Source organism: Corvus cornix, chromosome 13 (assembly GCF_000738735.6).
Source record: "Corvus cornix cornix isolate S_Up_H32 chromosome 13, ASM73873v5, whole genome shotgun sequence".
Lineage (NCBI taxonomy): Eukaryota > Metazoa > Chordata > Aves > Passeriformes > Corvidae > Corvus > Corvus cornix.
The window spans coordinates 918,052-944,381 of NC_046343.1; the positions used below are offsets into that span (position 1 = coordinate 918,052).

The 26,330-nt window shown below is 50.6% G+C and overlaps 1 long non-coding RNA gene across 1 annotated transcript; it reads left to right on the forward strand.

The window, feature by feature from the left end:
- Positions 1 to 286: 286 nt before the first annotated feature.
- Positions 287 to 2,885, forward strand: LOC109144601. The gene is made up of 3 exons (XR_002045466.2): positions 287 to 391; positions 1,304 to 1,395; positions 1,658 to 2,885. It is a non-coding gene; the product is annotated as an uncharacterized LOC109144601 (long non-coding RNA).
- Positions 2,886 to 26,330: the final 23,445 nt, after the last annotated feature.

Sequence of the window (26,330 nt, forward strand, 5' to 3'; positions counted from 1 at the left end):
GTAAAACATCCTCCTGGAGGTGGGGCAGGCTGGGAATTGTCCTTTGGGCCAGTGCTCAGTTCCTCAGAACCCCAGAGTCACTGAGGCTGGAAAAGGCCTCCCAGCCCACCGAGTCCAGCCTGTGCCCCATCCCCACCTTGTCCCCAGCCCAGAGCTCTGAGTGCCACCTCCAGCCCTTCCTTGGGCACCTCCAGGGGCAGTGATTTCAGCTGGGACATTTCTATCTTTGGTTTATAGTGGAAGAATTCAGAATTTCTTATTTTACTGTTCTTGCAGGGTTAAAAGTTCAGAAGGAAGCTGGGAAAAAGCCACAGAAAGTCTTGATTGGGTGAGTCTGATGTTTGCCCCAGACACGTGTGACCACAAGAATCACTTCAGCTAAAAACAGCTGGTGAGTGAGGTTTTAGATAAAATTAAACCCTGTGGAAGGGGTGGAACTTGATGAGCATCAGTAACCAGCCCTGTACCCCTATGGCCATCCTAAGGGAGAGAGCTTCAATTGACTTTCCTCTTCAGAAAAAAATCATGTGATCTTTTAAAAAATCCCAACAACCCCTCTCAAAAACTATCTTTAAAAAACCCCGTTCTACCTGAACACTCTATTTCTCCTCAGTTTCAGGAGCTGGGCTGAAATGAGGATCCCAGCTCTGTATTTTTTCCTTGTTTAGTATTATTCACACTAGATGTAACATTGACTTTCTCTTAGGGTTTTTTATGGTGTGCTTAAAAATACCAGGTTTTCAGCTGAGATGGCTGGTCTGTGTTTTCTGTCCTAAGCAATTATTTGCCAAGTTAGAACTCTTGTAAATTAATGTGCCATTTTCCACTCGCGCAAGTGGGGGCTGTTCTTGGCGTGTGTGGGAGGGAGAAGGGCAATAACTGCCTGCTGCTCCAGGAGGATGCTCTTCAAACGGGAATGATCAGCAGGAGGAGAATCAAATTCCTTCATTTCAGTGTCCTGGGAAGGATGATTGCTTGTTCTGAGTGCAAAGGGGAAGGAAGGATGGGGGCGATGGGAGTGCAGTGTCCTCACTCTGCTCCGGCACCCAGCACTGGGCCAGGCTTTGCCTGCAGAGCTCAGGAAAAGCCAAAATAACCCTTGACCAACAGGCCTTTGGTCCCACCTAGAACTAGTTGATTTGCCCTGTTCTGGGCCCCTCTGGCTGAGCTCTGCAGCTTTAATTGGGTGGTCTGGCCCTTTGATGGCACATTTGGGTCTGGGGTCCTGTTCCTCCTCTTCTTTTTTTCTCATTTTCTCCCTCCTCTTTTTTAATTCCTCTCCTCCTTTTCTTCTCCTGCTCAGGCACACACAGCCCAGCTGTGCCACTCTGGTGCCCTCCAGCCTCCCTTGGAGCCTGACCCAGCTGAGCCTCTGGGTGTGCCGCTGGAATTTCGGTCAGTTCCCCTCATCACCGTGCTATTAATTGTTTTAATGATGCATTCATTCAGGTTGGAAATGTGATACCAGTGAAATTTAATTTAAAAAATCAATAACTCATTAACACATTATTGCTACACCTCCATGTGACACCACATGAATCTCCTGTGCTGGAGAAGCGCTTGGCTCCAGCCTGGCATCCGGGGAGCTTTGCTGGAAGAGTTGTTGGTAGGGTAATCATGAGAAGGGAGTTATTGACCCACCATTTTCTTTCTTTAGAGATTATGGCCACAGGTCAGCTGGACACTTCTCTGTGGGCCAGGCAGGGCTGAAGAGCACCCAGGTAATGCTCATTCTTTGTTTTACTCAAAGAGACAGCACCGCTTGAGGCTTTGTGTGGACGGTGCAAATTCCAGCTCTTCTCAGTCCATGGGACACAGTGAGCCACAAACCTTCAGGGACGCAGCCCAGGAACTCCACCAGCACAGCAGCACCCCTGGGTGTCAGGGACGAGGTGTCCCCGCTCCTGCTGCTGTCCCTCGATACCCAGCACTGGTTTGGGCTCGGTGCCTGCCCGACCGTGCCCTGGCACCGAGGGAGCGACTGAGCTGTGCTGGAGGGTGAGGGGGGTGTGACACCACCCTGGGGCTCTGTGGGGTTCTGTGTCCATGTCCCTGTGCACAGACCCGCACGAGCAGCGCCGTGTTTGGTGCTGCTCGGAGGGACAGATGGGAGAAGCAGCAACAGGGACAACTGGAACCCTTCCAGACGCTTACATGAGAACTGAGCTGCAGAGAGAACGTTTCTGAAGATGCCTTTATTCCTTAGTGGATACAATACTCTCATTACTGGTGTCTTCCCATGCATCAGTTGGTACAGTCTTTAATTAAATTATCCCCGACTGATATAAAGCCACAGTCTCAGACAAAGCCTCGTGCTGCCCAGCAGGAGCCTGGACAGGCTGTGGGGACCATTGCTGTGCCCTGCAGAGGGGCAGCTCCCTCCCCACACAGCAGCAGCACAGCTCAGGAGTGTCCCTGTCACCGAGCGGGCTGGGCAGTGTGTCCTGGCTGGACACGGAGCCTGGTCTGTGCCCCCCGTGGGAGCTGCTCCTGCAGGAGGAGCCAGGGGTGGCTCTGGGTGACTGCCCAGCCCCAGTTCTGCTGTGGCCAGTGACACAGGTGACCTCTCCAGGTGTCCCCTTTGTCCCCTTAGAGCTCCCCTCTGCAGAACCAGCATGTCACAGATAAGATGTGCCACCAGGAACGTGCTCAGGTATGGTGGGTTGAGGGAGGAAGAGTTTAAGAAGACTTTTATCCCAATTAATGTAATTTTTCTTTCAGGACCAATTCAGGGGAATACTTAAGGAAAAGGTACATCTGCATGTGCACCAATTAAACCTGACTTTGCATTCCGTTAGACCCCATTTTCTGGATTCCCCGCCCAACTGCTCAGGCTCCAAGGCCCACAGGAGATCCCTCAGGGGTGCACCCCATTGCCAGGATCAACTCCCACCCCAAATCCCCAAAGCTACAACCACGTTAATGATGATTCTTTATTAATAATCCTGTCCTCATCAATGTGCAGAGCTTTTCATTTCCATTGTGCTCTCCCTACATTAACCAATAAATCTCCGCAGAATCCCAGAGAGAGTGGGAAGTGCTGTTATTCTTGTTTTATGGATAGCAAAATGAGATACAGAGAGGTTAATAGCAAGTCTAATTGGACAATAATTACCCACTTACCACACTGAAAATTAAGAAATAATCCTCCCATTGTCATTACATCAGCAGAACAAGGCGAGAGCAGTGTTCACGTCCTCCCCATCCCACCATTTAGCCAAACAGCTGACATGCAAATGAAAGCAAAGGGAGCACAAGAGCAGATAAATAAATTGTTCTTTCCTTGTTTAACATCTATTTTGCACCACTGAGTCACTCAGGATAGAAGAAAATTATTAAATTTCCTCTGGAATCTATTAGGACATGACAAAACAAAGGCAAGCTCCATTTGTAGAACACATCTGTTGGAAAAGAAATGGAAGAAATAGGACTTAATTACTGCTGTGGACTGGTTTCACTTCATTTTTCCAGGGAGGGAAAAAATGTAGGATAAAAATTTCTGCCTTAAAAAAGACCAGTACTCTGATAATTCTGTTTCTCCTGCCATGTCAGGGACACCTCCCACTGTCCCAGGCTGCTCCCAGCCCCAATGTCCAGCCTGGACTTGGGCACTGCCAGGGATCCAGGGGCAGCCCCAGCTGCTCTGGGCACCCTGTGCCAGGGCCTGCCCACCCTCCCAGGGAAGGATTTCCTCCCAATACCCCATCCAGCCCTGCCCTCTGGCAGTGGGAAGCCATTCCCTGTGTCCTACATGTAAGGGAAGAGTTAATAACCAGTGACTATAAAAATTCAGGCACTCCAAGTATGGTAGAGTTTTTTAAAACTTTATCTCTGAATTAATTTGAAAATGTGGGTCAAGTCCTAAACCCTCTTTTGAAACCCTAAGTGCTTTCAGAAAGTGTTACCTGAAGGAATGGCTCAGCCAGAGTCCCAGGTGGGCAGGAATAGCTGCAAGTGCAGCTGAGATCTCTGTGCAGCTCTTACAGCCTGGGTAATGTTGCTTAAACAGCGCTGTTTGTGTGGGTGGTTTGTGATCAGTGCCACTGAATTTATTTGGGAATGAAACTTATGAAATTCAAAAGAAACAGAAAAGCATTTTGCAGGTTTTTTCAAAAGTCTGTAACATCCAGTACAAAATCATCGTCTCTATCTGGTTGTGAATTCCGTAGCACAGATGTAACTTCAGATTAAATCCCATAAAGGTGATCGATAAATCTGCAGAAATCCAGTATTTGCAATTAAATTCTGTAGAGCTGCTCTCTAAGTACACAAATTGGGAGCTCAGAAAGAACCTCTGCCTCTTGATGCATCATTTTTTTGCTGTGAATGCTCCTCCTAATGAAAAATGATGGCAAACAAAAATAGATTTTCTGTCATGGGGGTAATTGTTCTTTTTCTTAGTGCACTCCAAATATTTCTGTAAAGCATCATCTGCTCTTTAAACACATATTGTAGAACATCAATGGAAGTCAATACCTTTTGTCAATGAGTAAAATATTAAAAGTAATGAGTTGACCTGTTTCTTATTTAGCTATTGATCCTGCCTCTCTCCTGGTTTGTTTTCCTGAAACGTGCAGCGTTAGGGATTTGCTTTTGGAGTCAGAGAGAAGAGCCCAGGCTGGGAGGGACTGACCCTCCACTCAGAGGGATTTATCCCATGGTCATTCCCATTCTGATGGGGGAATTAAAGTATTCTTAAATTGTCTTGAGTAAAACAATCAATGAGGTGCTGAAAGGTAGGAGCTTCTACTGATTTTATTTACACTGATGTTGCTTTTAGTGGGGAAATGGTAGTTTTGGTGTATGGATTTTAATTAAGGCTGCAAACAACCTCTCAGAGATACAACTGAGATTGGAGGAAAAATTAATTTTTTCTGAGTCTGAACTGCCTGTTTCAGTAATTGTGATGATTAAAAATTGAACTGGGGATTGAAGATACTAGATTAAATAAACAATAGAGTATTTTAAGTTATATTCAGTGCAGCTGCAAGTGAATTGAATGAGCGGCTGGCACAGGAGTGGAAGGGAGGGAAGCAACTCTTGGCCCTTCGGTCACGCTTTCTGAGGGCCGACCTGTGCAATTCACCAGGAAATGGATTAATCTGATGTGCTCTTGGAAATGTTTCTGACTGGTGCTGCTCAGGGAGCCCACACTTCTGTGGGAATAAAATCCCTTCCCCAAGAGAGAGATTTCAGGTGTGGCCGTGGCGCTTGGGGACGCGGGGCAGTGGTGGCCCTGGCAGGGCGGGGGTGGTTGGACTCGATGCTCTCAGAGGGCTCTGCCAGCCTCGATGTTTCCGTGGCTCTCACCAGCTGTCGCCTGTTCTCTGCGTTGTCCTCAGGTCACTGAGCAGCTCAGATGCCGTGAGGAGGGAGGGGAACCCCAAAGTCCACAAAGGGTGAACAGAAGCTTAAAAGGTTCGCTGGGCTGAGGGGCCCCACAGGGTGTGGGTGTCTCTGCTCGGCCACCCCAGGATGTGAAGGGTGTTCTCACTGCAGAGGGGGATGGAATTCCTCTGGAATGCTTCTGGAGACAGCTTTGTACAGGAACAGCCTCTGCACCTGGGGAAGGTCCCCGAGCCTGCTGGAGGCAGTGCTGGGAACCCAGGCTTGTAAACATCTGACACAAACATGCCTTTCTAATCAATGTTGAAATGCTCCTTCCCAGAATTTGGGTTCTGGCACTGGTTCAAGCCTGTCTCTCATCAAGTGATTGATTTCTTTATTTCTCTTCTGTCCTGCCAGCCCCCCAGAAACGTGCTTGAGTTAAATCTTGAGAACCTTCAAAGTGCAGTGACTTTATCAGGGAAGGGAGTGAGGGTTCCTGGCTGGGGGAGGATTGTGGGTCCCCAGGCTGTGCATTTGTGAGTCCTGCAGGACAAAGTTCTCCTGAAATTGTCGTTTGATCAGCTTGGAAGAGGCCGGGCTGGGGAAGGCTGGCTATGAGGGGTAGGCTGGTGATCCGGGAGGGCTGTGCAGGGATATCCCTGGGGGGATGTGCACGATATCCCTGTGCTATAAAATGTGGTGCTCGGTGACTGGGCATCGCTTGGGGCTGCACTGGCACCACTCAGATCCTGAGCTCCAGAAACCCATTTTCTGTTTTTGTGAGAGGATGTGGTGTAGAGCGAGCCTGTGGAGGCCAGCAAGGCATTCCCATCTCCTTAAACTGGATTTTACTACAGGCAATGTGTATTTCTGCTCGTTCTTTCCTCCTGAGCCTCTTGTGCTTGGCTGTCCAGCCGGGAGCTGCTGAGGGCGAGCACATCCAGATGTCAGCAGCACCCTCACCCTGCAGCCACCCCAGAACTCCTGCACTGCATTTCAGGTTTGAATTGCTCTGCTGAGGAGCACAGTGCCCCAGGAGAAGGCGGCAGCACGAGTGGCACCGGGCAGCGTCACGCCCCAGCGCCAGGAACCCAAGTGCAGAGCCAGGAGCTGCGTGAGCTGCGCTTGGCAGAGCACAAAGCTCCTCAGAAGCAGAAAAAAATCACAAGTGTTGAAAATGGCGCTGGGGAGATCTGGGAAATGTTTTCCTCAAGAGCAAGACAGTTCTACTGGTGCTTCTGCAGTAGCTCATGTGTTGGGCTGCTGCCCACCGCTGCTTGGCTGAGGGAGGACGAGCTCTGCCTGGCGCTCTCTGCTTGGGCACAGGGATGGGATCCATCCTGCCTGGTTTTTCCTGGAGCAGATTCAATAAAAAGGGCTGGTGCCCCCTGTAATTGACAGGTGTAATGGGTTGGTTTCCTCTACGAGTTCCTTGCCCCAGGGTTTGGCCCTCTGGGTGGCTGTGGACTGGTGGCTCACAGTGGTGTCTGGAGCCATGGCCAGCTGCTGGGAAGGGCCAGAAATGACCAAATGGCCAGGAATTCAGCACCAAATCATTTTCTCGTGGTCAGCACTCCAGTAAGTACTTAAAGTATTTTGAAAAACTGCACTAAGCTTAGCTAAAATGATGGTTTTCTCACCAGAAAGTTAAGCTCCCCTTTCTTTGGTTTATTTTACCAAAAGCTTTATGATTTTACATACTGCAATTGTTTTTATACTTCAGAAGAATTAGAAATAATTTTAGTGGATTTTCATTATTACTTGGGTCAAGACTTTCAGTCAGGCAGAACTGCTGTGAGGGCCAGGGTGTGATTTTGGATTAACCCTTTTCCTCCCAGGACAGACGGTGCCTCAGTCACAGCACCTGCCATCCCTTGCTCTTGGCCAGCCTGGACCTGCTCCAGAAGTGTGGAAACCAGTTCAGCCAGACACTGCTGCCAGGCAGTCCAGAAATATCCCATGGACAGAAGGGATAAGGACAAGGTTACTATTTGGGGGGTTTGGACTCCTTCCCATCTGCTGTCAAGGTAAAATCTCTCCTAATGTTGCAGAAACTTTCAAATCCCCAGCAGAAATAGTGTGTGAAGAGGGGGAGTTATTGACAGTTCAGCAGTGATAGAGCAGGAGAGAGAGTAAATGTTAAATGCACTTTACTATACAACAAATTTTCAGCTTATGGCATCCCAATACATCAAGAAATGTTGCTTGCTTCTGGCCAGGAAAATGTCATTCATTTTGCTATTCATACTGCTTGGAAAAAATAAGTGCCGTGCTCATGCTTGTTTACACCCTCCCAGCTTGCTGGGAAAGGCTGATTTCCCACCCTTCCCTCACAGTTTGCTGGAGAATCCCTGCTCTGTCCAGAGCAGTGGGGCTGTACCTGGGGGGCTCAGCCCCAAGGGAGCAGGGCCAGAGCTCCTGGTGTCTCCTTCCCAGCAGGTCCAACAGGCACCTGCATTAATGAGGGAAAGGTGTTAACACAGAACCCCTGGAATCCCGGTTCTGCTCTGGCAGAGGAGGTGTGCAGGGGAGTGGAAAACTCTCCCTTCCCAAGAGATATTGGGTTTATAGTGATAAAGACCTTTTGTCCCCCCTGGACAGCGTTTCAGCACTCACAGCTGCTCCAGGCAGTGGCAGGAGGGCAGAGCTGGCATTTTGCTGCACCTGATCTGGGGGCTCTGGGTATCTTCAGTCTTGGTCTGAAGTTTCTTACCTGAGACTGCTTTAGATCAGAATCCAACTTAATGACCTGGGCTTTGGTGTACCCTGGGTGTCAGATCCCCTGCTGCAGGCAGGGTGAAGCCAGACAAAATGACAAATTCGGTGTGCGTTTGCCTCTTGGAGCACATCACGGCTGAGGACTGTGAAAAAACACAATAAATAAAACACAATCCCCTCTCCGGGGAGCCTTTCCCAGACATGTCTCCTGTGCCCCAAGCCCCGTGGGATGAGGACACCCGTGAGTACCCCTGGCTGCGACAGGAGTGCTCATCTCTGCAGACGGGATCCCCGCGGAAGCCGGGAGCTGTGCGGGGAAACGGGGCTGATAAGGTTCACTCATGGACTTCGGTTTGTGAGGGTTGCTGGCACTTACTGGAGTGAGATAAAAGTGTTCCAGGAAGAGAGGAGCAGGAAGGAAGAAACAACCCCTCCAAGTGTGCAGAGGAGTATCTTGGTTTTACAGCTGCACACAGCATCGATCAAAATGCCACCTGCACACCCTGGCTGCTACCTGGAATTACACAGATCCCCTGAGCTTACAGGATGCATAAAATACACTTTTAATGAGGCAGGCTCTGTCTGTGGATCCAGGAGGCTTAAAAAGAGAAGTACAGAATATATATGTCAAATCCCTGCTCACAACAGAGGAAAAGGCATTAGAGCCACCAGCTCTAATTTTCACAGCTTAGTAGGTGGTGTTCTAAAGTGCTCAAACTAAGTTCAGATGCTCTCAGGAGTCTTTTGGGGGACATGCAGGTCCTTAGCATAGGTCCGTAGCCTATTTAGGAACACTGGGCAGGCTGAGGAAGGCCAATGTTGGACAATTTTAGAGGTGTCTGCATAGAATCAAATCCCAGACTGGTTTGGGCTGGAAGGGACCTTAAAGCTCATCTTGTGCCACCCCTGCCCTGGGCAGGGACACCTTCCACCAGACCAGGCTGCTCCAAGCCCCGTCGAGCCTGGTGACCAGTGCAGCTCTGCAGTGGCCAGGGCCAGCCCCGAGCCCTCAGCCTGTGCAGCTCAGTCTGTTCCTCACACACCCCAGCGCTGGGGTCAGAAAAAATGGCAGGAAAGAATAGGCTATTTTTATTTCAGTGTGCATCAAATCCTGGTTTTATAACTTATTAATGATAAATTGATCTCAGGAGATATTAACTCTGTATTTACAGAGTGTTTAGACATGCTGGGGGCTGTTTTAAATGTACCAGCTGCTCAGTGCTGATTTAAGTACACAGATGTTCTTATTAGCATAACATTCAGATTCGATGCCCTTCTTATCTGCATCCTGTCAAAGCACAAAAACAGCGGCTCCACAGCCCGGGAGCTCCAGGCAGGAACAGCCTTTCCTCCCCCTGGACCTCCCCACGGGCTGAGCTTGCAGCAACATGTGCTCCCCATCCCATCCCATCCCATCCCATCCCATCCCATCCCATCCCGTCCCGTCCTGTCCCGTCCCGTCCCATCCCGTCCCAGCCCCTCAGGGCTCCAGGAGGGATCCCAGCAGGTGCTGGAGATGGAGAGGGGGATTTTGGAGGTGATTTGGTGGAGCCACACGGGCTCAGGGCTGAGCAGCCCTTGGGTCACTGTGAACCAAAGGTGGGGGTGACCCCGTGCTCGGCGCTGTGCTCCGTGGGGTTTGCAGGTGTTTGCAGGTTGCTGCTGCTGCGCTTCCCTTTGTGCTCATTTCTTTTCCAGCCCTGCTCTCTTTTTCTCTGGGAGGGATGAGCGTGCTGGGGAGCAGCGCCTGCGGCCTTTGAAGCGCAGGAGCAGGTAAGCACCACAAAGCCGCGCTTGGCTCCGTGTTACAGAGCAGTGCCGGCAGTGAAACAGAGCTGGGAAGGGCAAACCCGGCCTGGGTGACCCTTGGCTGGCAGCTGGGATGTGCAGGGAGCTCTGGTTTCTCTGGGGTGAGGAGCAGCAGGAGCCTCGTTACGGCCCTTTCGATCATCTCCGAATTCTCCCAGGTTATCCTAGAATGGAATAATGGAATACCCGAGTTAGGAGCGACCCACAGGGCTCAGTGAAGAGCAGCTCCTTGCCCTGCACAGGACAGCCCGGGGACACCTGGCTCGCACAGTGACCGTCCCAGGTCAGAGAACCGCTCGGGAAGGTTTTCTCTCCTTGCTGGGTGCTTTAAATGCGCTTCCCGTGGCTGCCCAGGACGGAGGAGGCAGCAGCTGTGATGTGCTGGTGAAGCAGAGGTTGCGGCAGGGGATGAAACTGCCGCTCTTCCCTCCGGGGGGGCAGAGCCCTCCGAAGAACCTTTTGCTCCTCATTTTCACTTTGCCATTCCACTTTCTACATTGTTTCACAGAGAAACAACCAACCAACCAAATCTCTTCGTTGTTTCAGCCTACCCACAAACAGGAATTGTAAGAAATGTCACCAGGAAATCTCCATTCATTTCAGCTCAGCCTTCCAAAATGTGTGAATAAACACCTGGACGGATGAATATTGAATAGGCCAGTATCCAATTTTAATTTAATTTTTTAAAAACCTTTTTTTATTGACCTCCCTCCATGCTTTATGAGTGTTGAACCCCTTTAGTCCCCAGCCCGTCTCTCACTGTGATTTTACTTATATATATATGTATATATATGTATGTGTGTGTATATATGTATATATATGTGTGTATATATGTATGTATCTATATATATACTCCCGCATATATATTTTTGCTCTTAGTTTTTCCTTGCAGCAGCTTTGAGCGGCCCCTCGCAGCCTGTGAGGGGTCACTCCTGCCTTTCCCCGCCTTTCCAATCGTGCTCCAGCGCTCAAGGGACCGGACACAAAGGGAGCCTCTTCGGCGGCCCCTCGCTCCCCGCAGGAAACATCCGACAATCCAGCAGAAACACAAAGTAATGACAACCACAGAAATGGAAATCGCTTCAAAGTCAAACCGATATCTTGAGAAAGATGAGGGAAATGTTACAAAGGGAATATCAAAGGCTGAAGAAGGATCTGCCGAGGCACTTTGTTACCGAAGTCGTTTCCACCGCCGCCCCCCGCCGAGGCAATCAGGACTAATGGGGACATTAGTGCAGCCAGGACTACATATCAAAGAGTCCCCGGAGCAAATAACACCCAGGAACTGGAGCATCGCTGGCACCACGCTCCAAACCACCCCCCTCTGCCTCAGGAATGAGTAAAAGGGTCGTAAACAGCAGAGAGAAAATTTTTGCCTGGTGACTGCAAATAAGCACCCAGCAGAGCTGTTAAAAGTTGCTTGCTGAAGAGAAAAATATGATTCTTCCAGTTTTATGGGCCATGTTCAGATAGCTTACTCCTGTGCCATAAATCCAATTTTCACATAGATTAAATGGAAAGGCAGCCGAGGCTCTGCTGAATAATGCACGGATTGTCGTGGATCTGTGAGGGGCAGGAATCGATCCCACTCACACCCTGGGGCCTGCTCACAGCCACACTGCTGCTCCGGGCACCAGGTACCACTCACATCCTTCACACCTTCCTCTGGGCTCTGCCTCCATCCTTTATCCAAATCGTTACACTTCAGTAAAAACCCCTGAAGTTACGGTAGAGTTGAGGCTGGAAAGAGGTGGCCTGAGGAAGAGCCGATTCCTGCAGGAGGATGCTCAGAGAGAGCTGCACAGGGGTGCACTTCAATACCGGAATAGCTCTGCTAGCTGAGGGCACCTTATCCCTCTGGAAATGCGCTTCCGTGCCAGTTTAACCCCGCAGTGACAGGGGGGCTGCATGAGGGAGCTTCTCCAGAAGGAAAAAGGTCCCCTCTTGCACGGGACAGGACATTCCGAGCCCCGGTCCCTGGGCCTCACTGGCACCCGGATTGGATCCCAGGCGGAGTCAGCCTGTTTGCAGCCCGAGATTTCTGAATGGCGGAGAAAGCAGCACTTGAGCATGGAGAGGAATTAATGTTTGCAGTTCCCTGAAAGACCTTTAATCTCTTTGCCACTAACTATCCCACAAACGGGGAGCTTAAGCTCTTTTCTCTTGAGTGGAAGGCTCTGCCTGTCCCCTCCCAGCTCTGACCCAGCACCTCCTGGAGCACCCTCGGCCCAGCTGGGGAGGTCTCTCTGTCACCTTGTCCTCATGGAAGTGCCTGCTCTGCTTTGCTTTGCTGTTTCTCCCATTGTGCCAGTCCAGCCATCCCTCCCCTCTGCTGTCCCCAGAGCAGGACAGACCCGGCTGAGCAAGCCCCCGGCGCCCCTCCTCTCTGCCCTCGGCTGCTCTGCTGAAGGGGTTAATTTGTTTAAACCACGGTTGTTCTCATGAGTTATGGGCTGGCTCCTGCCAGTGGAGTGGAAAAGTGATTTAATTTTCCAGTTTCAGCATGGCAGATGTGTGTGTGGGAGGGCTGTGAGGGAAAGGGGGGGTTGTTGTTGTTTGTAAGGTGACCAAAATCTGGTCCACCAGATTTAATCTAACCCAGTTCCAGCCTGCTGACAGCTGACAGTGCTGACAGTGGTGACAGCTGACACAGTGCTGCTGTCACGGGGGTGCACTGGGGGGGATGGGATATGGGGGGGGTCCCACAGCCGTGGGGCTGTGCTGGGGTGAGGGGCCGGGGGGCAGAGGAGCAGGGATGGTGTGGGAGCGGCTCCCAGGAGCAGGGATGGTGGTGGGAGCGGCTCCCCCCAGTCCTGCCCAGACCTGGCTCACCCCTCCCTGCACAGACTCTCCTCGTGCCTCCTGCCTTGTGCTCTCCCGGCCTGTGGGGATTTGCTCATTATTTGACTGGAAATGTGTCTTGCTTTAACGTTCAGTCAAACGCTGTGAAGGTCAGAGCCCTGCCTTGAGCTTGGCCTAACAGGTGAAAAGCTGTGATAAAACATCCAGTGCTAGAAAGCTTTTCCACTTCCCTCTGCCAGTGCAGGGAACACTTGTCTGGTGCCTGCAGGGCTCTGGGCAGGAGCTGGAGGAAAGCTGAATTTTATATGTTATCCTTTTCTTTCTGTTCTCCTATTAGAATAATCTGTTACTAATAGATAAATTAATAAACAATACTAATAGATAATAATCCTATTAGAATAATTAGAATTATTCTGCACAAAACAATCGTTACAAACATCATCTTTCTTTATTCTCTAAAATGAATCTCTGCTTTGGAGCTGTGGGTGAGGGAACACAGAGCAACAACAAAGGCTGGTCAGCATCTGCCCTGTGACCCCCTGAGCCAGACCCCAATGCCCTGCACTGGGGCCTTTGGGAGTCTCTGTGGGGCTGGGGAGGTGGCTCTGGGTCTGTTTTCTTTTCTTTAAATCAGCACAGGAACTGCTCTTGTACCCAAACTGCCAGTCAGAGGTTTGAGGAGGTTGTTTTTAGAGGTTGTTTTTTCTCTGTCCCTTTTAACCTTCTCTGGTTTTGCAAATTAAAAGAAGCTTTCCCATCAGATTCAATTTCTACTTCAAATAAGTAGTGTTTAGGCTGGGGAAAAAACTCTCCAAACCGCTCAGGAATTGAGCAGTAAATCAATGGCAGAACCAGTTAGGGATGCTGTGAGACTCAGAGAGTCAGGGATTGACTGGGAGGGTTTTGGGAAGACACACAACTGGAAACCACCCCTTTTGGCTTTGGAATTCTGGGTATTTGTCTCTGAGAAGCTGATCCTTCCTGGATCTTCCTGGATCCTTCCAGAATCTTCCTGGATGCTTCCAGAGCATCGTGGTGTCTCCCTGGAAGGCAGCAGGACCTCGTGCCCGAGGCTCCCCAGTTCGGTGGCTGTTCAAGGCCACTCCAGATTTTCAGCACCAGATAAAATCCCACTGACAGCTCGTCTCCATCCCCAACAGGAAACACTCACTACCGACACAGGTTGGGAACCTGCCTGCTTGTAGGTGGGAGCAAACCCCTCCTTTTGCTTTTTCACGGGTAATAAATTTGTGTAGAAACAGAACATGTGGGAAGCAGCTGTTGGGCGCTCTGAGTGACAGCTCCCAGCCCCAAGAGAACAAATACTTGGGGCTGAAGCTCTGCAGGGGAGCATTGCTGGCAGTCAGGAGTGAGTGAAGCCTCAGGGAGGAGCCAGCTCTGGGCAGGGCGCTGCAGCATCCTCGAGCAGCGAGGCTGTGCCGGGGCAGCCGCAGCTCTGCCCCTCCTTCCTTGCTTTTCTCGGCTCTCCCTGCAGCCCCGCAGGCGCCGAGAGGCAGCGGAGGGACCCGGGGCTCGTTCCAGAGGCTGTTGGTGCTGCACAGCTCTCCCGGTGCAGAAAGCACGGCGATGGATGTAATTTTAGGGAAAAGGGCCATTGAGCAAAGATGGACCATTCTGGAGCGTTAACGCCGCGTGAAAAGGCCTCGTTATCCTCGGCAGCAGCCTCCTCCTGCAGCCCGCTTTTGTTAAACCAGGGGCCGGCGTCTGTAAAGTGATACCCGAGGAACGGGACCCGTTCTGGGGGCGCAGGGGCTGTCACCTGCTCTGCTCCTCTCCCTAGCACCTCCTGCTCACCACCCCGTCCTGCCTCCCTGCTGCTCCTTCCGAGGGGCTGACACCCCTGTTTGCAGCTCGGGCAGCAACAGCCCTTTCCTCAAGTACCACACTTGGAGCAGGACATGGAAATGATCCAGCTAATCATCACGATTTCTTGCAAGCACATTAGAATGAGATCGCAGTGTTCATGCAAACAAAATACTTTTCAAGGCCGTGCTTAATTTTGTTGAATAGTCTCAGTGCCGTCACCTCCCAACCCTCCTGTACCTGGTGGTTCATGCTCAGGTTTCCTCTGTTCCCAGTCCCGTCCCTCAGTTAATCCTTCTTCCCTACATGAACCCTCAAATGTCATCTCCTGTGCTGGCTCAACGTGTCTGCTTTGTGATTAATCTGCCTCATGCCTGAGCTCTGAACCCATTTAAACAGCCTCAGCAGCCTGGGACTTCCTACAAAGGTTTTCCACTTTCTTTTCTTATTTACTGTAGGAAATTGTAGATGGAAGAAAAAAAGAAGTTCCCCTTTGGCTCATTGCCCACAGCTTGAAGGGATGAGGAGCCGAGGTCCATCTGGCTGAGACAGGGAGGCAGAAACAAAAAGGGAAAGATGAGATTGAGAACATCTGGATGTTGGTCCCAAGGTGTCCCTGTAACAGATTGAAGCCCTGAAATACCAAACCCACCACACTGAGTTGTCCTGGTCCATGTGGCCCCTGCTGAAAAAGAGGGATGGAGAGAGAGGAAGGAGGATAAGCAGGGATTCCATAGAATATTAACCAATGTCAGGCTGTCACTCAGCAGCTGGGTTCGGCAAGTTTGGGTTTCCTCTGGAGTCAGGGAAAGTTTCCATCCTGTCAGCCTGTCCTGGTGACCTTGGCAAGGCGGTTCATGTGATCCTGCTCATTTAATAAACTCATTAAAGTTGGAAAAAGATCATGGAGTTCAACCATCCCACAAGAGCCATCTCCATCTGCAAGAGCCCCGGCTGGTGCTTAGGAGGTGTAGGTGCTCCCACAGCTCAGCGCAATGATCTTATCAAAAAGTTTTCTGCACTGAAATACTTGGAGGTGACTTAAAAAGCAAATACAAAACGTTTTTATGGCTGGACGTGTTTATCACCGTGTCTCAGCAGTATCTCATGACGTGAGTAACAGTTATAAAAGCTCTTTGAGCTTATTTGACAGTAAATGTTTTGTGGCCATTCTCTATTTCTTCCCCTTGTATTTCAAACTGCTGAGCTGTGCCATCAGCATTTAAGAGCAGCTGAGCCCAGTGGGCAGAGCTGTGTGCGGGGAGGTGGGGCCTGGCCCAGGAGGGGCTCTGGAGGGGCTGGGGGAGTCTGGGGGCACGGAGGGGTCTGGAGGGGGCATGGGGCAGGGGCTGCTTGGGCCATCCCAGCTGATTCCTCATTCTGTGGCAGAATCCAGCTGGGAGTCCCTGTGGGAGGGAAGGCTGCAGGAGCAGGTGCAGAACAGCAGCTCACTCACCTGCCAGCACTGGGAGTTTTGGGTGGGCAGGGCTGAGTGCACTGCCTGGGAATCCAGCAGAACCCGACCTGTGCCTCCTCTGCTCCAGAGAGCGGCGTTTGGGAAGGGCTTTGAGCCAGGTCCATCCACGCGCGGGCCCCGATGCCACCCCAGCAGTGTCTCGGGGGTGTGAGGGAGCAGTAAATTCTGTACTGATGCTGAGAAAGTACAGTATCTGCTACACTTCCCCCTGCATGGGAAGGTCCTCACTGCACGGTCATGTGCTGCCAGTTCTGCACAATTCAGGCAGCCAAAGGCACCTGCAGACGCAGGAGTGTCTGCACCCCTTCCCGGGATCCCCCCTCAGCCCTACTGGCCCCCAGCCCTTCACCCCTTCAGAGGACGAGGACGTGGTGCACACCCATTTGAACGGAGCTCTGCCTCCCTCAGCCCGTGATTAATGAGCTGTGCTTTTACCCCAGAGAGCCAATTAAAGCAGAAGCTGGTGCAATCCTACAAAAGAGCAGGAAAGTAAACACGGGAGCCTTGTCACGAGCTGCTTGCGCTCTGTCACTGCGCTCCGGGCTCGGCTGCTCTGCTGCTAGAGAGGAATTGAACCAGGTGCTCTATTAATATTTATCAATCCTCCCCAGCCCACGACGTGATCTGCTGCTGCAAATGCTGCATGTGGAGCCTTTCTGGGAGCGGCTCTCAGGTGCCCTGCTCATGAGCATCCTGTGCTCCTGAGCAGCCCGTGCTCCTGGCCCACAGCACACACGCCACCAGTGGAATTTCATCCTAGTCATAACTTGCTTTTTGTATCTCCAAATGTCTGAAGAGACACATCAATGGCCCTTTTCTTCCCAGGTTTGGCCAGGGAGTGCTGCCATCCTGGAGCACCAGGGACACCATGGAATGAGAATACGGATGGGTTTTCATTGACCGTGTCAGTAACAGAACAGGTCAGAGTGTGACACTGGGGACAGATGGACAGGAATGTGAAGGAACATCCATTGAGAGGCTCAAGGAGCAGCACAGGTGTGTGACAGTGGCTTATTCTGGGCATATTTTGAGACCTTTCCCGGTTTATAATTTTGTGGCAGTAGGATTTGAGTGTCACACAGGTGTGGCTGCAGTTTACCCCATGCCATGCTGCCTTCTGCTTAGCCGGTACCAGCAAATGGAGGGACAATAGCAGAGCTTGCAGAACAGGGGTTTGCAAATGATTGCTCAGGCATCTAAATGATCAGGTGTAGGAATTACAGTAGGGAATGACGTGCGAAGGATACTCAGAAGAGCTGGGCAGAACATTTTTTGTGAAAACAGGAAAAATCTGTAGATCTTGAAGAGTGAGGCTTCCCACAGCAGCCTTCTGCTTAAAGGCTTCACTCGAAGCAGTAGACAGGAGGAGCTGGTGCTGATGGGGAGATCTCAGGGCTGCACTTCCCAGGAAAGGCATCCTTTGGGCAAAGGGAGAATTCTTCATGGAAAGTCAAGAGAAGGAAGTGCAAGTGAATAAAGGCAGGAATTGAGCTAAACTGGCACTAAACCCTATTTTGATTCTCCTACATTGGATCAAGGTCGCTTTGGTTCTGGAATAATTTTAGATTTAATTATTCAGCTAATTGTTTGGCCTGATTGATAATGCACAATTCATTGGGAATTTAGGCTCAGGTATTTTTTTATGTGACTTTTATTTTTAGTTCTTTGTATGTCAGGAATCATCACATGGGTGCAGGGATACTGAGACCCAGAGGGAAATCATCCTGCTGGAGATTGCTGGAGTAAAAAAATTCCAAATCCATCTTGATTCAATATTTTTTATTGCTCTGTGGGGAGCTCTGGGGGGATGGGCAGCTGGGGGTCCCACATGTGCTGTTGGGGTGTCTGCTGTGCCTGTGGAGTCAGGGCCATCCTGGATTTGGAGACCTGGAGAGGCATTTGCTTGTCCTTGGGGAGGATTGTGCTGAAGGGAACAGGGCCTTTGTACTTGGTTTGCTCTTCCAGGCTTTTGCCCCATCCTTGTCCTCCTCGTGCTGCAGCAGCTCAGATCAGACATTCCAGAATGTTCTTTGGGGTGCAAGTACACTTCTCCTCTCTCCCCAGCTGCCCACTGGCAGCAGCAGTCAGGAGACTTCCCCTCCATGAAACCCCAGTCCAGGGGAGGAGATTTGTTGTGTGGAACCCCCCAGGACAGCCCGAGCTCCCCCAGCCCGGCCTGGCCCCGCAGCAGGGACAGCAGCAGCGCTGGCTGTGGGAGCCCAGCGGGCCGGGCAGGCTGCTCCCAGCACGGAGAGAGCAGCCGTGCTCCCTTCCCAGGCACTTCTGCACCAGCAGCCACGGAGACTGCGATGGGGCAGCCCGAGCTGCCTCCGGCCTGACACCGTCCCCACACAGCCCTGCTGAAAGCAAGCACAACCTGCACCGGATCCCTGGGCCTCCTGGGCGGCTGCGACACCTGCCAGGGTGGGCGTGCTTTGGGGACCACGGGCTGCTGCTGCTGCTGGCACTTCTGTATTTAATGTGGCACATCTGTATTTAATGTGGCACAGGGGCCGCCTTGCTGAAACAGCTGCAGTAAGGTTTGCTCTTAGAACTGCTGGCCCAGAGCAGTAATAATTCTGAGATGAGTGGTGAAAGAGCATCAGTCCCCAGCCCTGGACGTGTCCAAGGAAGGCCTGGCTGTGGCACTCAGTGCTCTGAGCTGTTGACAAGGTGGGCATCGGGCACAGCTTGGACTCGATGGTCTTGGGGCTCTTCTCCAACCTCAGTGATTCTGGGATCATGGGGGGAGTCCCCTGTGCACCACTCTGCTCCTTGTCAGAGCAGCAATTAAATCATGGAGTAATTCAATCATCAAGGAAGAGCATGTGGAAAAAGGGAAGAAAGCCTGAGTCAGGGAGTATAATTTTTTTCGCCTTGTCTTTTAGAGTAAACGTTGTGGAAATCAAGGGAAGGCTTAGATGGCAGGCACTTAACTGCTAAAGATTTTTGCAAGAGTCGTTTCCACAAATGTCTTACAGACCATCTATAGATCTGGAGCCGGTGCTTTTAATGGACTGACAAATGTACACTAACCCCAGCTGACTGTTGCTCCATTGCTTGGCTATCCAGATAAGAAGAATGCTTTCCTTTGATTGAGATCTTAAATCAATTGTTCCTTTACCCGGTGGCTGGTGGTTATTATCCAAGGAGAAGATAAAGTTCAGATGGTAAATTGTTAATATTGTAAGAAAAATGTCTGTTGTGTCCTGCTTAAAGTTTCCTGTCTGGATGAAATACACTCTCCTATAATAATTCCAATTGTGTGCAATCCATCAGAGCCCTCGCTGCAGCGGTGGCAACGCTGCTCTGGCCCTGCCCTGCCAGCCCTGCTGGGCAGCTCTGCCGGGCAGCTCTGCCTGCCCGAGGCTGGCAGCAGCTCTGGGGAGCAGAGCCGAGCTGCCCGGGGCTCCTGCCGCGGCTGGGGCTCTCCTGGCACAGGGATGAGCTGCTGGGAATGGGGCAGGATGGGCAAGGAGCGAGCTGTGCTTGTCCTGCCCCAGAGTGTCGGGGATGCAGCCAGCAGGGCTGGATAAACCCCACGGGGGTCACTTGCCTCACTGCTGGCCCTGCCCTGCCCCTGCAGGTGGAGGGGGGGGGTCACAGCCTGGCCCGGGGTGTCCTGAGCCCCCCAGGAGCTGTGTGGGTGTTGGCAGCACGGGGCACACTCAGGTGGGAGCACAGCCCTGCAATGCTGGGCACTGCCGTCCCTTCCTGCAGCTCCCCCAGCGCTGGGCTCTCCCCTTGTCCCGCTCTTCCTGGGGGCTGCTGGACCAGCACTTGGGAAGTGGAGTCCTTAAATGCTTCCTGGGATTACTCATTCGTTATTCATTGCCTTTTTGAGTTCCATGACTACAGTAAGAAATGAAAACTATTTGGAGGTTCTTCCTTTATAGCTGTGTTACCAAAGATACCAAATTTTCTCTCAAGCACTCAAAACACAACGTCTCACATTTGCTTCCCAAATGAGTACCAACTGTAATTCCTCATCTACTCATCCCTGGCTTAGTTGGGGTCCTAATATTTCACACCCCTTTGCTATTGAATTTTCACCTCTTGTCATTGAGAGAAATAGTTCTTTTATTCTCTAATGGTGACTCATGCTGTACCTTATGAACTTTAACTACTCTCAGGGTCATTCTCCTGACAAATTGCTCCAGGCTGTTTCAGTAATTATTTGTCCTTGGGAAGATGCATATCCTTTATTGAAGGTACCCTAAGAATAAAACAACCTTCAGTATTAAAATGTCTGGTCTACCACTGGAAGATTAAATGCTCATGCTTTTGACCAGTTCATGCCAGTCCTTGAGAAGCAGAGATCCAGCAGAAAGTACTAAAATTGACTCCATGAAAGGCTGTAAGAAAAGGTGTATAATTAACATGACTCTATATAATTAATTCTGATACATTCCTATTTTCATTTCACTTTTGTGTTTCAGATCTGTCAGTGATCACCAAGGAAACTAAAATCTGCTGGTGACTGTTCACATCCCCAGCAAAGCCGAGGGAGAGGCTGGTGGCTGGGGACCTGGGGCAAGGACAGGCAGCTCAGGTGTTCCCAGCTTTGGCATCTGGGTTCTCTCTTGGATTTGGAGCCCCCTCGAGCCCCCTCTGTGATCTCTGCTGTCAAAAGGTGACTTCCAGCATCTCCAACGTGGGACTGAAGGAGGCAGGGCAGGAATTCCAACATCTTTTCCTGGCTGAGAGACCTGCACAGGTCCTGAGAGTGTCCAGCAAACGGGACCCTCTGACTGCTGCCTTTGGGGGCTGCCACAGCAGAAGGGCTCAGGGAAGGAAAGCAAACCCTACTTCCACCAAAACCAACGGGAAAACTGAAGGAAAGTCACAAACTGGGATTTGGCCACAAATTTAGTAAGGGAGCACCAAAGAGTGAAGGAACTCTGCCCTGGCAGATCCCAGTTCCTGCAGCCACGGAGCCCAACCCCACAGGGAAGGAGCCGGATCCTTCCCCTCCTGTGCCTCTGCTGGCTCGGGCCAAGGCCCTGACCCCAAACAGTCCCAGTTCCCACACTGGCCCCTCAAACCCCTTTTCTTTCCCATCTCTTTAACCTAGATTTGTGGCGCTGCTGCTGCTGTTGCTGCTGCTGCTGTGACAGATGCTGAGGGAGGCTGACAACATTTCTGGTGTGAAGAGCAGGACTTCTTTGCTGACAAGCTGTTAAAGGAAAGATTTACTGTTATGAGGCTGGTTCCCCTCTGGGTCATTTTTGAGAGGGAATAACTTTGGCTGTGTTGGCTGGGGACGTTCAGGGGCAGCAGGGGACACACAGACACCCTCGGGGAAGGAGTGTCCTGCATCCTCATGCCAGGAATTTGGAGCAAGGGCTTGTCCAGCAAGGAAGATCCATTCACTCCAAGTCCCTGTCTGGTTTTCCTGTACTAATGAGGTTCTACTCTAGGTCTGGCTCTGGCTGAGAGGTGAAGTGGTGGCCATGAGAAGTCCCAGGGAGGCAGAGGAGGAGGGAGAATCAACCAGCTCAGGTGGGGCAGAGCTGGCTTCTCCTCATCCCCATCCCCATCCTCATCAGTCGGTGCCACTCCATAGGATGGTGCCCTATTCCATGTCCCCTTCTCCATGAAGGCTTTGGATTTTTGGAGAGCTTACACTGCAGAGTTTGTGCTTTTCCTGCTTCGGGAATAATGGGATGGCACTTGTCAATCCAGGCCATCTCCCCAGCATTCTTTTTGTTCTTCAAAGACACTTTGGGGATTTTGAAGGATCTTTTTGACTGTTAACAGAATTTGCAGAGCTGTGCAGCTCCAGTAACAGCCTTGCAAATATTCACCTCCAGTGTGTCTCCCTCCTGTACCACATTCCTGATGTGTTCTATTGACAAGGATCAGAAAGAGCCTGCCTGAGGAGACAGAGAAATGTATATCTGGCTAACGAGGGACAAATGGCTCTTCAGAGCAAGTTGGCCTCACAAATTTCCACTTGTCTCTGTGTTCCCGTTTGGACCAATTTGGAGGAAAAATATCCTCTGATAGAAGGCAGGTTACAACCAGCCCTCCCCCACCAGCTTCGGGAAAAAAAAGAAATTCTCCTCGGAGGAAAGTGAAAGTGTTAAAAAACTATTTATTTAGCAAACACACAGGAAAAGGATAATAACGCTAAATAATAAAACCTCTCGCTGTGGAGAGAAGCCTGGGAAGATCTCAGAGTCCTTCTGTAGATGTGGCCTCTCTCCTCCTCCTCGGAGCTGGGTCAGTGTGGGCCCACCTCCAGGGCCTCGGTGGAGAATTCTCCTGGTGTGTTCTGATGTTGAAACAGTCCAGAAGAGAAGAAGGAAAAAAACCCGAAGTCCCAGGAAAACAAAGTTCAGCACTGCGTGTCCCTCTGCAGAAAAGGAGCCGAAAGCTGGCTGGAAGGGCGCGTGCTCCGCTCTGGCTGCTGCAGCAGGACGCAGAGGAGTGTGTGTGTCTCTGTGTCCTTGAACAACGCTTTGAGAAGTTCGCTCGGTTTGTTTTCCTCTCCCCCCTCTCAGGCTCAGTTTAAAGGCACAGAAAGGCACAAAATTAATCTCTGGGCATAGAGCAGCGATAGGGGGTACAACAGCATAAAGTCACCCCAAGACACTCTGCGTGTTTTTATGTTCTAGCTAAATATTCAGCTCTGCATGCTATCCTCCTCACCCTGGATGTATCTGGCCTCTCCAGCCTCTCTGCCATGTGCTTTCAGCGTTTTGCAGTGTCAGATGTTGCTCACAGCTGTAAGAGCAATTACCTTTTATGCTTCTTTAAAGGCAGAGCAATTTAGAGCATTTACATCTGCAGAAAGAGGAGCTCCTGGAGGGGCCCAGCACCCAGGAGGGGCCTGGCTCTGTGCAGTGCTGGGGGAGTTAATGAGCCCCTCTCCATGGCAGCCTTCGCATTCTGTGTAGTGCCTTTATTATTCACACCAATCTGTCTTTCAGATCATCTTCCATAGACACTCCAGATTAAATTTTCGTCATTATCATGATAGAACTGGATGAATAAGTGGCACATCTGTTCATGAAGTGCTTTATTATCTGTTCTGATGAGGTTTTGGATGAATAGCAGGATGACTTAAATACGGAGCAGAGAAACGCACACAGGTTTATGCAGAATCTTAAATTCATGGCCAGTAGTGCCAACACAAGGCATCTGATTTTATACAGAAGAGGTAATTATTAATTAGTGATTTGGGTCAATCTATCATGAGGGCCAACTTAATGAAGTGACAAGAGGAGACAGAGCAAACCTGACTGTGAAACAGCACTAATGAAGCCCCACACATTGTTAAACCAGTCCTTGTTCCGTCACTGCAAAGGAAAACTCCATAAATATTTTATAAACACTCCATTCTGGCCATGTAAAACCAAATTGCACCAATAAATCTATTTATCCAGAAGTTATTTCCTAATCTCTTCCAGCTGCATCCCTTACAAAGGAGGACGCTGATCATTTGTCTGTCAGAGAGACAAAAGGGCTGAATTTTCCACACCCGGTGATGGAGGGGAGTTCCATGGACACTTCCCGAGCTTCAAAGCTTCACTCAGGATCCCACTGTGCTCCAGGGCTGGTCTCACAGCCAGACAGAGCCCTCAACAGCCAAGGTTTTCCAGCTGCAGGTCAGGCTCCCTTTTGGAGGGGGGATTTTTCTCTTACACACAACAAACTTTGCTTGAAGCCCCAGGGAAATGCCCCAGTCCCAGTGAAGGAACCCCACTGCCCTCGGGTGCACTGAGCACAGTTTGATGCCAGAATCACAGAATCCCAGCGTGGTTTGGGTTGGAAGGGACCCTAAAGCCCATCCCACACCTCCCACTGTCCCAGGCTGCTCCCAGCCCCAATGTCCAGCCTGGCCTTGGGCACTACCAGGGATCCAGGGGCAGCCACAGCTGCTCTGGGCACCCTGTGCCAGGGCCTGCCCACCCTCCCGGGGAACAATTCCTTCCCAATATCCCATCCAGCCCTGCCCTCTGGCAGTGGGGGCCATTCCCTGTGTGCTATCCCTCCATCCCTTGTCCCAGGTCCCTCTCCAGCTCTCTTGTAGGTCCCCTCAAAATTACTTGATGAAACACTTTATTGGCTGCTGCAGATGAGGCCAAACAAAGCCTCCGATTTCTGTATGATCTTTAAATCTTCATTTTGGGGATGTAAAATACGAGCCTGTGTCAGAGGGAGGAGTCACAGCTCTGCTCCAAGTGACAAATCCCTGCAGCACAGGGGCTGTCCAGGGGTACAAGATTGCAGGAACCATCAGTGCCATTGCAGCCTTGTGCCCCAGGGCTGTTCAGCCACGGTTATGGAAATAAAGAACCATCAAAGCTGCTGCACAGGCTGGAGGGTTGCAGGATGCCCAGTTTGGGGACGTGACAGCAACACGCAGTCATGGTGTTTGGACAGGTTCTGTTTACAGAGGATAAAAATCTCGAACTCCTCCTGTTGTAGCCTGGGTAACAGGAGAACAATTAAGGGGTTTTGTTCAGCTTTTATGGAGGAACAAATCGGTGACCCTGCCCGGTGCCTGAAAAAGCTGAAATCCCTGGGGCAGCACGAGGGATGTGAAAACACCAGGAGGGTCCTTATTCCTATGGCCTCTGCCCAGCCAAGTGCCCACCAGGGAAGGGATTCTGGTGGATTTCAGTGGGAATTTCATGGGAGAGAGGAGAAGAGCAGAGCAGTGAGTGGGTGTGGGGTGGGCTCTGCTGCAGCTGCCACACGGTGCTGGATTTCCCATTTAATAGAGAAAAAAATCTCATCTAATCCCTTTTGATGGCCTTTTGCAGTCTATAACTATGTGAAAATATTTAACTTCCATCTGAAAATACATAAGGAAAGTTAATTTAATATATCACTTAAAGAACAGGTCATTGTACACTCAACTCTGCCTTATTTAAGGCATTAAGAGCTTAATTTTGGTCTTGAGCTGGGATCTGGGAGAGCAGAACCATTCCCAGCCTCCAGGCTCAGGTCTACAGAATTTCTCCATTAAAACATGTTAATATTTTATTAAATAGTATCAATTGAGTATTGGCACTTTCAAAAGCAATGCAGAAAATGCAGCTTGCCCTAGACTGTACCCACGCGGGGCTCTTGCCTACAGATTTTGAGATGTTTTTCTTTTTTTATTATTTTCCCAGATTCAGAAAAGGTCTTTACTATGGCTTTCCTAAGGATTCAAAACCAAGTTGCTGTTGTAGGAATTTAACGTGTTTTAGAAGTGTTCTGTACAGCTCAGTTCAGACCATTGTTTTTGAGATCTGCCACAGTGGCAGATCCTGCACAGAACATTTTTGTCTCCTTCTGAAGATGGTATCAATCACGTCTGCTCCTGACAAGCCCTGAGGAGAAGAACATTTATCAGTATCTATTAGAACACTCTAAAAAAATTCTAGAAATGACATTTCATAGAGAGGGTATGATCTGGTTGGAAAATAGCAGAAATTTGATGCTTTCCCTCAAGAATTCTGTGCTGCCTCCTTATATAGCTGCTGTCATCACACCCTCCCCACACCTCACTCCTCTTACTTCAGGAGATCCTTTTTATACATTTCCACGTCAATCCATGGGGGAGTTTCCAAATCGGGAGTGAGCAGGAGGCCAGACCCCGCTCTGGGCCCCAAACCCAAAGTGCTGAGCCCAGAACTTCTGTCAGCTCCTCCTCAGTCACCAGGCTGAGCTCTGAGCAGAGTCTGGGGCAGGGATTTCAGGGGTTGTGTCTGACTGTGAGGGTGGGCAGGCCCTGGCACAGGGTGCCCAGAGCAGCTGTGGCTGCCCCTGGATCCCTGGCAGTGCCCAAGTCCAGGCTGGACATTGGGGCTGGGAGCAGCCTGGGACAGTGGGAGGTGTCCCTGCCCATGGCAGGGGTGGGACAGCTGAACTTTAAGGTCCCTCCCGCCCAAACCAGGCTGGGGTTTGATGGGTCTGTGGCACAGGGAGGGACAGCAGCAGTCCATGTTTCCCTTTTGCTGCCCCCAGGGCCAGGGGAGCTCTCGGGCCACACCCTGAGCCCACCAGGGGCTGGTGTCACCTGGCCAGGGGACACTGTCCCCTGGGAGCGAGCCCAGCCATGGGCACTCCTCTCCAGCAGACACAGCACTTCCCAAGACTGTCCAGGCCTTTATATGCTCAAATCTGACACCACATACATTTATCTGTAACAGTAAAATCAGTGGGCCCATTAAAGCAGATTATGCACTAATAATTATGCAAATATTCCTTCAGTGAAACTATAAAAAATCTCATGAAGATGTAGCACATGGCTATTACGGGAGAGGAATATGTGGCAAATGAAAATGAAGATCGTCATTAACTTTAAGGAGTTCAGGGAATATTTTTGCTGTGGTTTAAATCCATGATTTGGGATGTCTTTGCAGGTTTAACC